The following is a 13,318-nucleotide window of genomic DNA, read 5'->3' on the forward strand; positions in this document are numbered from 1 at the left end:
ACAAAAGGTGGTGCTGCTGCTGCTTCTGCTGCTTCTGCTTCTGCTTGTGTCTGGCCGCTGTTGGAGCGTCCAGGCACAGGACTTCTGCTGCTGCTGACTAAATGGCCTCCTTAATTGGATCATTTGAGTAGCCAGCACACCTGTGCAGGTAGGGCATGACATGATAGGCAGCTGCCTTGATAGCGGGTGGGTGCTGAATGTTCCTAATTGACAAAATAAGATTAATGCTTATGAAGAAATATAAAATCTCATCCCTTCCCCAATATCGCGCCACACCCCTACCCCTTAATTCCCTGGTTGAACTTGATGGACATATGTCTTTTTTCGACCGTACTAACTATGTAACTATGTAACATAACATGGGGGGGGTCTCCTGGCTGTTCACACAGGTGTGTCATTGCTGTACATTGACCATGCATTGCTTCTGTGGTATTGCAAAGGCAAAGACAAATGCTTCCAGCCATCCATTGCACTAATGGATTGGTCATCAGCTGGCTGTCTATGTCCCGCATCAATATAGACCAAAGTACAGAGGGTTAGGCTATGCTATTGTGCACCTACCTGATGCATCAGAAGGTGCGAGGCCCTTGCTAAATTCTGTGCACAGACTTTGAGATCTATACTTTAGACTGTATCTAAACCTGCTCCAACATGGACTGACATTCTGGCCTACTTTCAGCCGATGCGACTTGTCTGTCGCTGAACAGTCGCTTTTTATGTATTCAGCACCTATGTATAATGTTGTAAAAATGCTCTAGAAGCTAAAGTCGCAGAAATGTCACACATATTTGGCCTGCAACTTTCTGTGCGACAAATTCAGACAGGAAAAATCAGTATAAATCCTTAGAAAATTATCCCCCAGTGTCTCCATCTGCTGGCGGTATTGAATAAGCATTGCTGCACTGATGGGGTATGCATTAGACGAAAAAAAAGAAGAAAAAGAAGAATAATACGCCCAGAAAAGAGGCGAAAAGGAGAAAAACGTAAAAAAACGTGAAAAAAAAGTAAGAGGAAGAGAAGGGAAAAAAAGGTGGAAATGGGTTTAAAAGTGATTTCGGCGGAGAAATATATATATATATATATATATATATATATATATATATATATACGCGCACACACACACATATATATAAACGTATTCTCCGTTGAGATATTGCAGCCACTGCTGTGTCCAGGCCCAGGAGCCTTAGCACTGTGCTGTGATGTCACTCAATACCACTGACATCACTAGGTGTAAACAACATCTCTCCTTTGCTGTGTATGTGACTATGGAGCTGTTTGGTGATGTCGTCTATTATGGCCTTCATAGAAGCAACAGGAGATTGTTGCATCCATCTAGAACCCTCAGAACTACAGTGCTATGATGTCACTCACTTCCACAGGCCTTGCAGAGTGTAAACAACAACAACCCAGCTTTGTTGTGTATGTAACCATAGGGATTTGTGATGTCACCTAGAACCTTCACAGCAGCGACAGCTTTATGAGGAGCATCAGCACTGCTCTGCCTGAGCAGAACCATCACCGCCATAGGTTGTCAAATAACCCGGATTTAACCCACACAGGTAAGTCCAATGGGGTGCAGGCATGTCCTCTATGCTTACAGCTTCCCGTGGGTGTTGGTTTGATACCGTTTGGGGACAGCCAAGGAGGCATCTGCAGGCAACAAAGGTAGGTGTGTGCTTGTGTGTGTGTTTCCTATGCAGATCCTAAGCCCAGTGTCACATGCAAGTAGGAGGAGTAAGAAGGGTTCCTGGCAAATCCGGGTTATGGATTGCATTTAAAAAGGCCCCGTGGGAGTGCAATGGGCCCCTGTCTTGCTGCTTAGCAATAATGGTATGGGTTTAGGTTCTGCTGTGTGTACTGGTGGTTGACTGCCCCCCAGCCCAGAGTGTGCATGGAAAATTGTCTGGCAGCCTCCCTGACAGCAAGCAGTGATAGTGCCCATGAAGGGGACCTTGTTGGGCCCGCCCCTTTCACGGTTATCGCTTCTCGGCCTTTTGGCTAAGATCAAGTGTAGTATCTGTTCTTATCAGTTTAATATCTGATACGTCCCCTATCTGGGGACCATATATTAAATGGATTTTTGAGAACGGGGGCCGATTTCGAAGCTTGCTTCCGTCGCCCTATGCATTGACCCGATATGGCAGTATCTTCGGGTACAGTGCACCACCCCCTTACAGGGTTAAAAAGAAAGATTCCTACTTTCATTGCTACCTGCTTGCTGGCTAGCCAGCTAGCCAGCCCTGTGGGCCTTGCTGCTGCTGCTGCAGCCAAAAAACAAAAGGTGGTGCTGCTGCTGCTTCTGCTGCTTCTGCTTCTGCTTGTGTCTGGCCGCTGTTGGAGCGTCCAGGCACAGGACTTCTGCTGCTGCTGACTAAATGGCCTCCTTAATTGGATCATTTGAGTAGCCAGCACACCTGTGCAGGTAGGGCATGACATGATAGGCAGCTGCCTTGATAGCGGGTGGGTGCTGAATGTTCCTAATTGACAAAATAAGATTAATGCTTATGAAGAAATATAAAATCTCATCCCTTCCCCAATATCGCGCCACACCCCTACCCCTTAATTCCCTGGTTGAACTTGATGGACATATGTCTTTTTTCGACCGTACTAACTATGTAACTATGTAACATAACATGGGGGGGGTCTCCTGGCTGTTCACACAGGTGTGTCATTGCTGTACATTGACCATGCATTGCTTCTGTGGTATTGCAAAGGCAAAGACAAATGCTTCCAGCCATCCATTGCACTAATGGATTGGTCATCAGCTGGCTGTCTATGTCCCGCATCAATATAGACCAAAGTACAGAGGGTTAGGCTATGCTATTGTGCACCTACCTGATGCATCAGAAGGTGCGAGGCCCTTGCTAAATTCTGTGCACAGACTTTGAGATCTATACTTTAGACTGTATCTAAACCTGCTCCAACATGGACTGACATTCTGGCCTACTTTCAGCCGATGCGACTTGTCTGTCGCTGAACAGTCGCTTTTTATGTATTCAGCACCTATGTATAATGTTGTAAAAATGCTCTAGAAGCTAAAGTCGCAGAAATGTCACACATATTTGGCCTGCAACTTTCTGTGCGACAAATTCAGACAGGAAAAATCAGTATAAATCCTTAGAAAATTATCCCCCAGTGTCTCCATCTGCTGGCGGTATTGAATAAGCATTGCTGCACTGATGGGGTATGCATTAGACGAAAAAAAAGAAGAAAAAGAAGAATAATACGCCCAGAAAAGAGGCGAAAAGGAGAAAAACGTAAAAAAACGTGAAAAAAAAGTAAGAGGAAGAGAAGGGAAAAAAAGGTGGAAATGGGTTTAAAAGTGATTTCGGCGGAGAAATATATATATATATATATATATATATATATATATATATATATATATATACGCGCACACACACACATATATATAAACGTATTCTCCGTTGAGATATTGCAGCCGCTGCTGTGTCCAGGCCCAGGAGCCTTAGCACTGTGCTGTGATGTCACTCAATACCACTGACATCACTAGGTGTAAACAACATCTCTCCTTTGCTGTGTATGTGACTATGGAGCTGTTTGGTGATGTCGTCTATTATGGCCTTCATAGAAGCAACAGGAGATTGTTGCATCCATCTAGAACCCTCAGAACTACAGTGCTATGATGTCACTCACTTCCACAGGCCTTGCAGAGTGTAAACAACAACAACCCAGCTTTGTTGTGTATGTAACCATAGGGATTTGTGATGTCACCTAGAACCTTCACAGCAGCGACAGCTTTATGAGGAGCATCAGCACTGCTCTGCCTGAGCAGAACCATCACCGCCATAGGTTGTCAAATAACCCGGATTTAACCCACACAGGTAAGTCCAATGGGGTGCAGGCATGTCCTCTATGCTTACAGCTTCCCGTGGGTGTTGGTTTGATACCGTTTGGGGACAGCCAAGGAGGCATCTGCAGGCAACAAAGGTAGGTGTGTGCTTGTGTGTGTGTTTCCTATGCAGATCCTAAGCCCAGTGTCACATGCAAGTAGGAGGAGTAAGAAGGGTTCCTGGCAAATCCGGGTTATGGATTGCATTTAAAAAGGCCCCGTGGGAGTGCAATGGGCCCCTGTCTTGCTGCTTAGCAATAATGGTATGGGTTTAGGTTCTGCTGTGTGTACTGGTGGTTGACTGCCCCCCAGCCCAGAGTGTGCATGGAAAATTGTCTGGCAGCCTCCCTGACAGCAAGCAGTGATAGTGCCCATGAAGGGGACCTTGTTGGGCCCGCCCCTTTCACGGTTATCGCTTCTCGGCCTTTTGGCTAAGATCAAGTGTAGTATCTGTTCTTATCAGTTTAATATCTGATACGTCCCCTATCTGGGGACCATATATTAAATGGATTTTTGAGAACGGGGGCCGATTTCGAAGCTTGCTTCCGTCGCCCTATGCATTGACCCGATATGGCAGTATCTTCGGGTACAGTGCACCACCCCCTTACAGGGTTAAAAAGAAAGATTCCTACTTTCATTGCTACCTGCTTGCTGGCTAGCCAGCTAGCCAGCCCTGTGGGCCTTGCTGCTGCTGCTGCAGCCAAAAAACAAAAGGTGGTGCTGCTGCTGCTTCTGCTGCTTCTGCTTCTGCTTGTGTCTGGCCGCTGTTGGAGCGTCCAGGCACAGGACTTCTGCTGCTGCTGACTAAATGGCCTCCTTAATTGGATCATTTGAGTAGCCAGCACACCTGTGCAGGTAGGGCATGACATGATAGGCAGCTGCCTTGATAGCGGGTGGGTGCTGAATGTTCCTAATTGACAAAATAAGATTAATGCTTATGAAGAAATATAAAATCTCATCCCTTCCCCAATATCGCGCCACACCCCTACCCCTTAATTCCCTGGTTGAACTTGATGGACATATGTCTTTTTTCGACCGTACTAACTATGTAACTATGTAACATAACATGGGGGGGGTCTCCTGGCTGTTCACACAGGTGTGTCATTGCTGTACATTGACCATGCATTGCTTCTGTGGTATTGCAAAGGCAAAGACAAATGCTTCCAGCCATCCATTGCACTAATGGATTGGTCATCAGCTGGCTGTCTATGTCCCGCATCAATATAGACCAAAGTACAGAGGGTTAGGCTATGCTATTGTGCACCTACCTGATGCATCAGAAGGTGCGAGGCCCTTGCTAAATTCTGTGCACAGACTTTGAGATCTATACTTTAGACTGTATCTAAACCTGCTCCAACATGGACTGACATTCTGGCCTACTTTCAGCCGATGCGACTTGTCTGTCGCTGAACAGTCGCTTTTTATGTATTCAGCACCTATGTATAATGTTGTAAAAATGCTCTAGAAGCTAAAGTCGCAGAAATGTCACACATATTTGGCCTGCAACTTTCTGTGCGACAAATTCAGACAGGAAAAATCAGTATAAATCCTTAGAAAATTATCCCCCAGTGTCTCCATCTGCTGGCGGTATTGAATAAGCATTGCTGCACTGATGGGGTATGCATTAGACGAAAAAAAAGAAGAAAAAGAAGAATAATACGCCCAGAAAAGAGGCGAAAAGGAGAAAAACGTAAAAAAACGTGAAAAAAAAGTAAGAGGAAGAGAAGGGAAAAAAAGGTGGAAATGGGTTTAAAAGTGATTTCGGCGGAGAAATATATATATATATATATATATATATATATATATATACGCGCACACACACACATATATATAAACGTATTCTCCGTTGAGATATTGCAGCCGCTGCTGTGTCCAGGCCCAGGAGCCTTAGCACTGTGCTGTGATGTCACTCAATACCACTGACATCACTAGGTGTAAACAACATCTCTCCTTTGCTGTGTATGTGACTATGGAGCTGTTTGGTGATGTCGTCTATTATGGCCTTCATAGAAGCAACAGGAGATTGTTGCATCCATCTAGAACCCTCAGAACTACAGTGCTATGATGTCACTCACTTCCACAGGCCTTGCAGAGTGTAAACAACAACAACCCAGCTTTGTTGTGTATGTAACCATAGGGATTTGTGATGTCACCTAGAACCTTCACAGCAGCGACAGCTTTATGAGGAGCATCAGCACTGCTCTGCCTGAGCAGAACCATCACCGCCATAGGTTGTCAAATAACCCGGATTTAACCCACACAGGTAAGTCCAATGGGGTGCAGGCATGTCCTCTATGCTTACAGCTTCCCGTGGGTGTTGGTTTGATACCGTTTGGGGACAGCCAAGGAGGCATCTGCAGGCAACAAAGGTAGGTGTGTGCTTGTGTGTGTGTTTCCTATGCAGATCCTAAGCCCAGTGTCACATGCAAGTAGGAGGAGTAAGAAGGGTTCCTGGCAAATCCGGGTTATGGATTGCATTTAAAAAGGCCCCGTGGGAGTGCAATGGGCCCCTGTCTTGCTGCTTAGCAATAATGGTATGGGTTTAGGTTCTGCTGTGTGTACTGGTGGTTGACTGCCCCCCAGCCCAGAGTGTGCATGGAAAATTGTCTGGCAGCCTCCCTGACAGCAAGCAGTGATAGTGCCCATGAAGGGGACCTTGTTGGGCCCGCCCCTTTCACGGTTATCGCTTCTCGGCCTTTCGGCTAAGATCAAGTGTAGTTTCGGCTCACTTGGTCTGGCCAGAGGGTGTCTGGGGTACCCGGCTCCTTGGCCTTGGGGGATCGTCCTTCCTAACGGAGGGACTTCACCCCCTTGCTGCAATTGGGGAGCCGGCCTAGTCCCCGGACAACGGGGAGCGATCCCCTTTCACTGCCCACATTCTGTGGGGGAGTGTCTTTTGTTCCTGTTGGACGTGATTTTCTACAAGATGGCAGAAGAACCGGAGATGCCTGGAACCAGAGAAGAGGAGATGCCCTTTTTCGGGAGGATTAAAAATGGCGTTCGCATCCTGCTGAAGGACTCTGCTAAGAGAGGAAGAGGACTTTCTTTTGTAGTGGAGGACATGCTGTTTGGACTTCTGCACGTATCCAAGGTACAGATTCTGTCTATGCTGGAATTCCCCAAGAGGGGGTGTTATGACATAATCTTTGTCTCTGATGAAGATTGTGATTCATTTTGTAAGAAAGTGGATGCCTCTAAGACTCATGTAATCTGGGAAGGCGTGGAAGTTATTCCCCATTTTCCAGGGAAAGAAAAAATATTGACTGTAAGAATGTATAGTCCATATATCCCTGAAGAGGACATAGTTGTTTTTTTGGACCAGTTTTGTGAAGAGATTGTGCCTTTGGGTAAAGTATTTAACCAGTATGGGGTTTGGACAACAAAATGGAAGTTTAAAGTAAAATTTAGGGAGGAGGCGGGAGGGGGAACAGTGTTTCCTCCTTCCCGTTTCAAGATAGGTTCCATAAATGGGGACCTGTTTTTTGCTGGAATGCAGAATTTCTGCCGTAAGTGCAGACAATATGGACACCTGAAAGATGAATGTACGTATCTATGGTGTTATAAATGCCAGAAGGAAGGACATGGAACAGAGTCGTGTACCCAGAGGGGTAAATGTAATTTGTGTAACCAAAGTGGACATTTGTACGCAAATTGTCCAAAGAAGAAAAAGAAGAGAGAAGATGTGGGTTTGCTGCAAGATGAACCAGAAATTAATAAGAAGACTGGGCATTACTCTAAAAACTGCCCAGAAAAATCTGTGGCTATGGAGTTTGAAAGTGAAGTAAAGTTGAAGAGGAAGAAAAAAGAAGAAGAAAGTGGGAATGAGGCTTCTGAAGGGGAGCCAACAGAGGAATTGAAGAAAAGATTTCTTGGTGAATATTTTGTTGGTTTTTTGGGCGAGGTGCTGGACCAAGCCCCAAAGGAAGAAAGAGAAGTATTTGTGCAAGATTTACTAAAATTTAAAATAAAAGTGAACACTCGACTTGAAACTGCGAGGGAAAAAGTATTGCAGTCCTTAAAGCCTGATGTGGGACGCTTCATGGCGACCTACCAAGTGTCGCCATGGTTGGCAGTTCCAGTTAAAAAAGCTTTGAAGAGTGGAGCTCTTCAATTCGGATTAATTGATTATTTGGGAGTTTTTGCTTGGAGAAAGGGTTTGATTTTGGAATAAGGTTTATTTGAGTTTTTGTTGTTAGTTATGTTGTTTTAATTTGTTTTATTTTGGAAATAAATAAAAAAGTTACCTGATGATGAGCACAAAAATCTAGTTCACATAAGATCTTAGAACTATGATTTAGTTCTGAGGGAAACTTAAAAATCTGTTCTTATCAGTTTAATATCTGATACGTCCCCTATCTGGGGACCATATATTAAATGGATTTTTGAGAACGGGGGCCGATTTCGAAGCTTGCTTCCGTCGCCCTATGCATTGACCCGATATGGCAGTATCTTCGGGTACAGTGCACCACCCCCTTACAGGGTTAAAAAGAAAGATTCCTACTTTCATTGCTACCTGCTTGCTGGCTAGCCAGCTAGCCAGCCCTGTGGGCCTTGCTGCTGCTGCTGCAGCCAAAAAACAAAAGGTGGTGCTGCTGCTGCTTCTGCTGCTTCTGCTTCTGCTTGTGTCTGGCCGCTGTTGGAGCGTCCAGGCACAGGACTTCTGCTGCTGCTGACTAAATGGCCTCCTTAATTGGATCATTTGAGTAGCCAGCACACCTGTGCAGGTAGGGCATGACATGATAGGCAGCTGCCTTGATAGCGGGTGGGTGCTGAATGTTCCTAATTGACAAAATAAGATTAATGCTTATGAAGAAATATAAAATCTCATCCCTTCCCCAATATCGCGCCACACCCCTACCCCTTAATTCCCTGGTTGAACTTGATGGACATATGTCTTTTTTCGACCGTACTAACTATGTAACTATGTAACATAACATGGGGGGGGTCTCCTGGCTGTTCACACAGGTGTGTCATTGCTGTACATTGACCATGCATTGCTTCTGTGGTATTGCAAAGGCAAAGACAAATGCTTCCAGCCATCCATTGCACTAATGGATTGGTCATCAGCTGGCTGTCTATGTCCCGCATCAATATAGACCAAAGTACAGAGGGTTAGGCTATGCTATTGTGCACCTACCTGATGCATCAGAAGGTGCGAGGCCCTTGCTAAATTCTGTGCACAGACTTTGAGATCTATACTTTAGACTGTATCTAAACCTGCTCCAACATGGACTGACATTCTGGCCTACTTTCAGCCGATGCGACTTGTCTGTCGCTGAACAGTCGCTTTTTATGTATTCAGCACCTATGTATAATGTTGTAAAAATGCTCTAGAAGCTAAAGTCGCAGAAATGTCACACATATTTGGCCTGCAACTTTCTGTGCGACAAATTCAGACAGGAAAAATCAGTATAAATCCTTAGAAAATTATCCCCCAGTGTCTCCATCTGCTGGCGGTATTGAATAAGCATTGCTGCACTGATGGGGTATGCATTAGACGAAAAAAAAGAAGAAAAAGAAGAATAATACGCCCAGAAAAGAGGCGAAAAGGAGAAAAACGTAAAAAAACGTGAAAAAAAAGTAAGAGGAAGAGAAGGGAAAAAAAGGTGGAAATGGGTTTAAAAGTGATTTCGGCGGAGAATATATATATATATATATATATATATATATATATATATATATATATATATATATATACGCGCACACACACACATATATATAAACGTATTCTCCGTTGAGATATTGCAGCCGCTGCTGTGTCCAGGCCCAGGAGCCTTAGCACTGTGCTGTGATGTCACTCAATACCACTGACATCACTAGGTGTAAACAACATCTCTCCTTTGCTGTGTATGTGACTATGGAGCTGTTTGGTGATGTCGTCTATTATGGCCTTCATAGAAGCAACAGGAGATTGTTGCATCCATCTAGAACCCTCAGAACTACAGTGCTATGATGTCACTCACTTCCACAGGCCTTGCAGAGTGTAAACAACAACAACCCAGCTTTGTTGTGTATGTAACCATAGGGATTTGTGATGTCACCTAGAACCTTCACAGCAGCGACAGCTTTATGAGGAGCATCAGCACTGCTCTGCCTGAGCAGAACCATCACCGCCATAGGTTGTCAAATAACCCGGATTTAACCCACACAGGTAAGTCCAATGGGGTGCAGGCATGTCCTCTATGCTTACAGCTTCCCGTGGGTGTTGGTTTGATACCGTTTGGGGACAGCCAAGGAGGCATCTGCAGGCAACAAAGGTAGGTGTGTGCTTGTGTGTGTGTTTCCTATGCAGATCCTAAGCCCAGTGTCACATGCAAGTAGGAGGAGTAAGAAGGGTTCCTGGCAAATCCGGGTTATGGATTGCATTTAAAAAGGCCCCGTGGGAGTGCAATGGGCCCCTGTCTTGCTGCTTAGCAATAATGGTATGGGTTTAGGTTCTGCTGTGTGTACTGGTGGTTGACTGCCCCCCAGCCCAGAGTGTGCATGGAAAATTGTCTGGCAGCCTCCCTGACAGCAAGCAGTGATAGTGCCCATGAAGGGGACCTTGTTGGGCCCGCCCCTTTCACGGTTATCGCTTCTCGGCCTTTTGGCTAAGATCAAGTGTAGTATCTGTTCTTATCAGTTTAATATCTGATACGTCCCCTATCTGGGGACCATATATTAAATGGATTTTTGAGAACGGGGGCCGATTTCGAAGCTTGCTTCCGTCGCCCTATGCATTGACCCGATATGGCAGTATCTTCGGGTACAGTGCACCACCCCCTTACAGGGTTAAAAAGAAAGATTCCTACTTTCATTGCTACCTGCTTGCTGGCTAGCCAGCTAGCCAGCCCTGTGGGCCTTGCTGCTGCTGCTGCTGCAGCCAAAAAACAAAAGGTGGTGCTGCTGCTGCTTCTGCTGCTTCTGCTTCTGCTTGTGTCTGGCCGCTGTTGGAGCGTCCAGGCACAGGACTTCTGCTGCTGCTGACTAAATGGCCTCCTTAATTGGATCATTTGAGTAGCCAGCACACCTGTGCAGGTAGGGCATGACATGATAGGCAGCTGCCTTGATAGCGGGTGGGTGCTGAATGTTCCTAATTGACAAAATAAGATTAATGCTTATGAAGAAATATAAAATCTCATCCCTTCCCCAATATCGCGCCACACCCCTACCCCTTAATTCCCTGGTTGAACTTGATGGACATATGTCTTTTTTCGACCGTACTAACTATGTAACTATGTAACATAACATGGGGGGGGTCTCCTGGCTGTTCACACAGGTGTGTCATTGCTGTACATTGACCATGCATTGCTTCTGTGGTATTGCAAAGGCAAAGACAAATGCTTCCAGCCATCCATTGCACTAATGGATTGGTCATCAGCTGGCTGTCTATGTCCCGCATCAATATAGACCAAAGTACAGAGGGTTAGGCTATGCTATTGTGCACCTACCTGATGCATCAGAAGGTGCGAGGCCCTTGCTAAATTCTGTGCACAGACTTTGAGATCTATACTTTAGACTGTATCTAAACCTGCTCCAACATGGACTGACATTCTGGCCTACTTTCAGCCGATGCGACTTGTCTGTCGCTGAACAGTCGCTTTTTATGTATTCAGCACCTATGTAAAAATGCTCTAGAAGCTAAAGTCGCAGAAATGTCACACATATTTGGCCTGCAACTTTCTGTGCGACAAATTCAGACAGGAAAAATCAGTATAAATCCTTAGAAAATTATCCCCCAGTGTCTCCATCTGCTGGCGGTATTGAATAAGCATTGCTGCACTGATGGGGTATGCATTAGACGAAAAAAAAGAAGAAAAAGAAGAATAATACGCCCAGAAAAGAGGCGAAAAGGAGAAAAACGTAAAAAAACGTGAAAAAAAAGTAAGAGGAAGAGAAGGGAAAAAAAGGTGGAAATGGGTTTAAAAGTGATTTCGGCGGAGAAATATATATATATATATATATATATATATATATATATATATATACGCGCACACACACACATATATATAAACGTATTCTCCGTTGAGATATTGCAGCCGCTGCTGTGTCCAGGCCCAGGAGCCTTAGCACTGTGCTGTGATGTCACTCAATACCACTGACATCACTAGGTGTAAACAACATCTCTCCTTTGCTGTGTATGTGACTATGGAGCTGTTTGGTGATGTCGTCTATTATGGCCTTCATAGAAGCAACAGGAGATTGTTGCATCCATCTAGAACCCTCAGAACTACAGTGCTATGATGTCACTCACTTCCACAGGCCTTGCAGAGTGTAAACAACAACAACCCAGCTTTGTTGTGTATGTAACCATAGGGATTTGTGATGTCACCTAGAACCTTCACAGCAGCGACAGCTTTATGAGGAGCATCAGCACTGCTCTGCCTGAGCAGAACCATCACCGCCATAGGTTGTCAAATAACCCGGATTTAACCCACACAGGTAAGTCCAATGGGGTGCAGGCATGTCCTCTATGCTTACAGCTTCCCGTGGGTGTTGGTTTGATACCGTTTGGGGACAGCCAAGGAGGCATCTGCAGGCAACAAAGGTAGGTGTGTGCTTGTGTGTGTGTTTCCTATGCAGATCCTAAGCCCAGTGTCACATGCAAGTAGGAGGAGTAAGAAGGGTTCCTGGCAAATCCGGGTTATGGATTGCATTTAAAAAGGCCCCGTGGGAGTGCAATGGGCCCCTGTCTTGCTGCTTAGCAATAATGGTATGGGTTTAGGTTCTGCTGTGTGTACTGGTGGTTGACTGCCCCCCAGCCCAGAGTGTGCATGGAAAATTGTCTGGCAGCCTCCCTGACAGCAAGCAGTGATAGTGCCCATGAAGGGGACCTTGTTGGGCCCGCCCCTTTCACGGTTATCGCTTCTCGGCCTTTTGGCTAAGATCAAGTGTAGTATCTGTTCTTATCAGTTTAATATCTGATACGTCCCCTATCTGGGGACCATATATTAAATGGATTTTTGAGAACGGGGGCCGATTTCGAAGCTTGCTTCCGTCGCCCTATGCATTGACCCGATATGGCAGTATCTTCGGGTACAGTGCACCACCCCCTTACAGGGTTAAAAAGAAAGATTCCTACTTTCATTGCTACCTGCTTGCTGGCTAGCCAGCTAGCCAGCCCTGTGGGCCTTGCTGCTGCTGCTGCAGCCAAAAAACAAAAGGTGGTGCTGCTGCTGCTTCTGCTGCTTCTGCTTCTGCTTGTGTCTGGCCGCTGTTGGAGCGTCCAGGCACAGGACTTCTGCTGCTGCTGACTAAATGGCCTCCTTAATTGGATCATTTGAGTAGCCAGCACACCTGTGCAGGTAGGGCATGACATGATAGGCAGCTGCCTTGATAGCGGGTGGGTGCTGAATGTTCCTAATTGACAAAATAAGATTAATGCTTATGAAGAAATATAAAATCTCATCCCTTCCCCAATATCGCGCCACACCCCTACCCCTTAATTCCCTGGTTGAACTTGATGGACATATGTCTTTTTTCGAC

The 13,318-nt window shown here is 45.5% G+C and overlaps 5 non-coding genes across 5 annotated transcripts; all 5 read left to right on the plus strand.

Moving 5' to 3' along the window:
- The first annotated feature begins 1,981 nt into the window (after positions 1 to 1,981).
- Positions 1,982 to 2,172, plus strand: LOC130310718 (U2 spliceosomal RNA). Its single transcript, XR_008859206.1, has one exon. It is a non-coding gene; the product is annotated as a U2 spliceosomal RNA (small nuclear RNA).
- A 2,092-nt stretch (positions 2,173 to 4,264) lies between these two features.
- On the plus strand, positions 4,265 to 4,455 carry LOC130310719 (U2 spliceosomal RNA). The gene has a single exon (XR_008859207.1). It is a non-coding gene; the product is annotated as a U2 spliceosomal RNA (small nuclear RNA).
- Positions 4,456 to 8,126: 3,671 nt separating this feature from the next.
- Positions 8,127 to 8,324, plus strand: LOC130310730 (U2 spliceosomal RNA). Its single transcript, XR_008859217.1, has one exon. It is a non-coding gene; the product is annotated as a U2 spliceosomal RNA (small nuclear RNA).
- Positions 8,325 to 10,423: 2,099 nt separating this feature from the next.
- LOC130310720 (U2 spliceosomal RNA) lies at positions 10,424 to 10,614 on the plus strand. Its single transcript, XR_008859208.1, has one exon. It is a non-coding gene; the product is annotated as a U2 spliceosomal RNA (small nuclear RNA).
- Positions 10,615 to 12,693: 2,079 nt separating this feature from the next.
- On the plus strand, positions 12,694 to 12,884 carry LOC130310721 (U2 spliceosomal RNA). The gene has a single exon (XR_008859209.1). It is a non-coding gene; the product is annotated as a U2 spliceosomal RNA (small nuclear RNA).
- The last annotated feature ends 434 nt before the right edge of the window (positions 12,885 to 13,318 follow it).

This window comes from Hyla sarda, unplaced genomic scaffold (genome assembly GCF_029499605.1).
Source record: "Hyla sarda isolate aHylSar1 unplaced genomic scaffold, aHylSar1.hap1 scaffold_1592, whole genome shotgun sequence".
NCBI lineage: Eukaryota > Metazoa > Chordata > Amphibia > Anura > Hylidae > Hyla > Hyla sarda.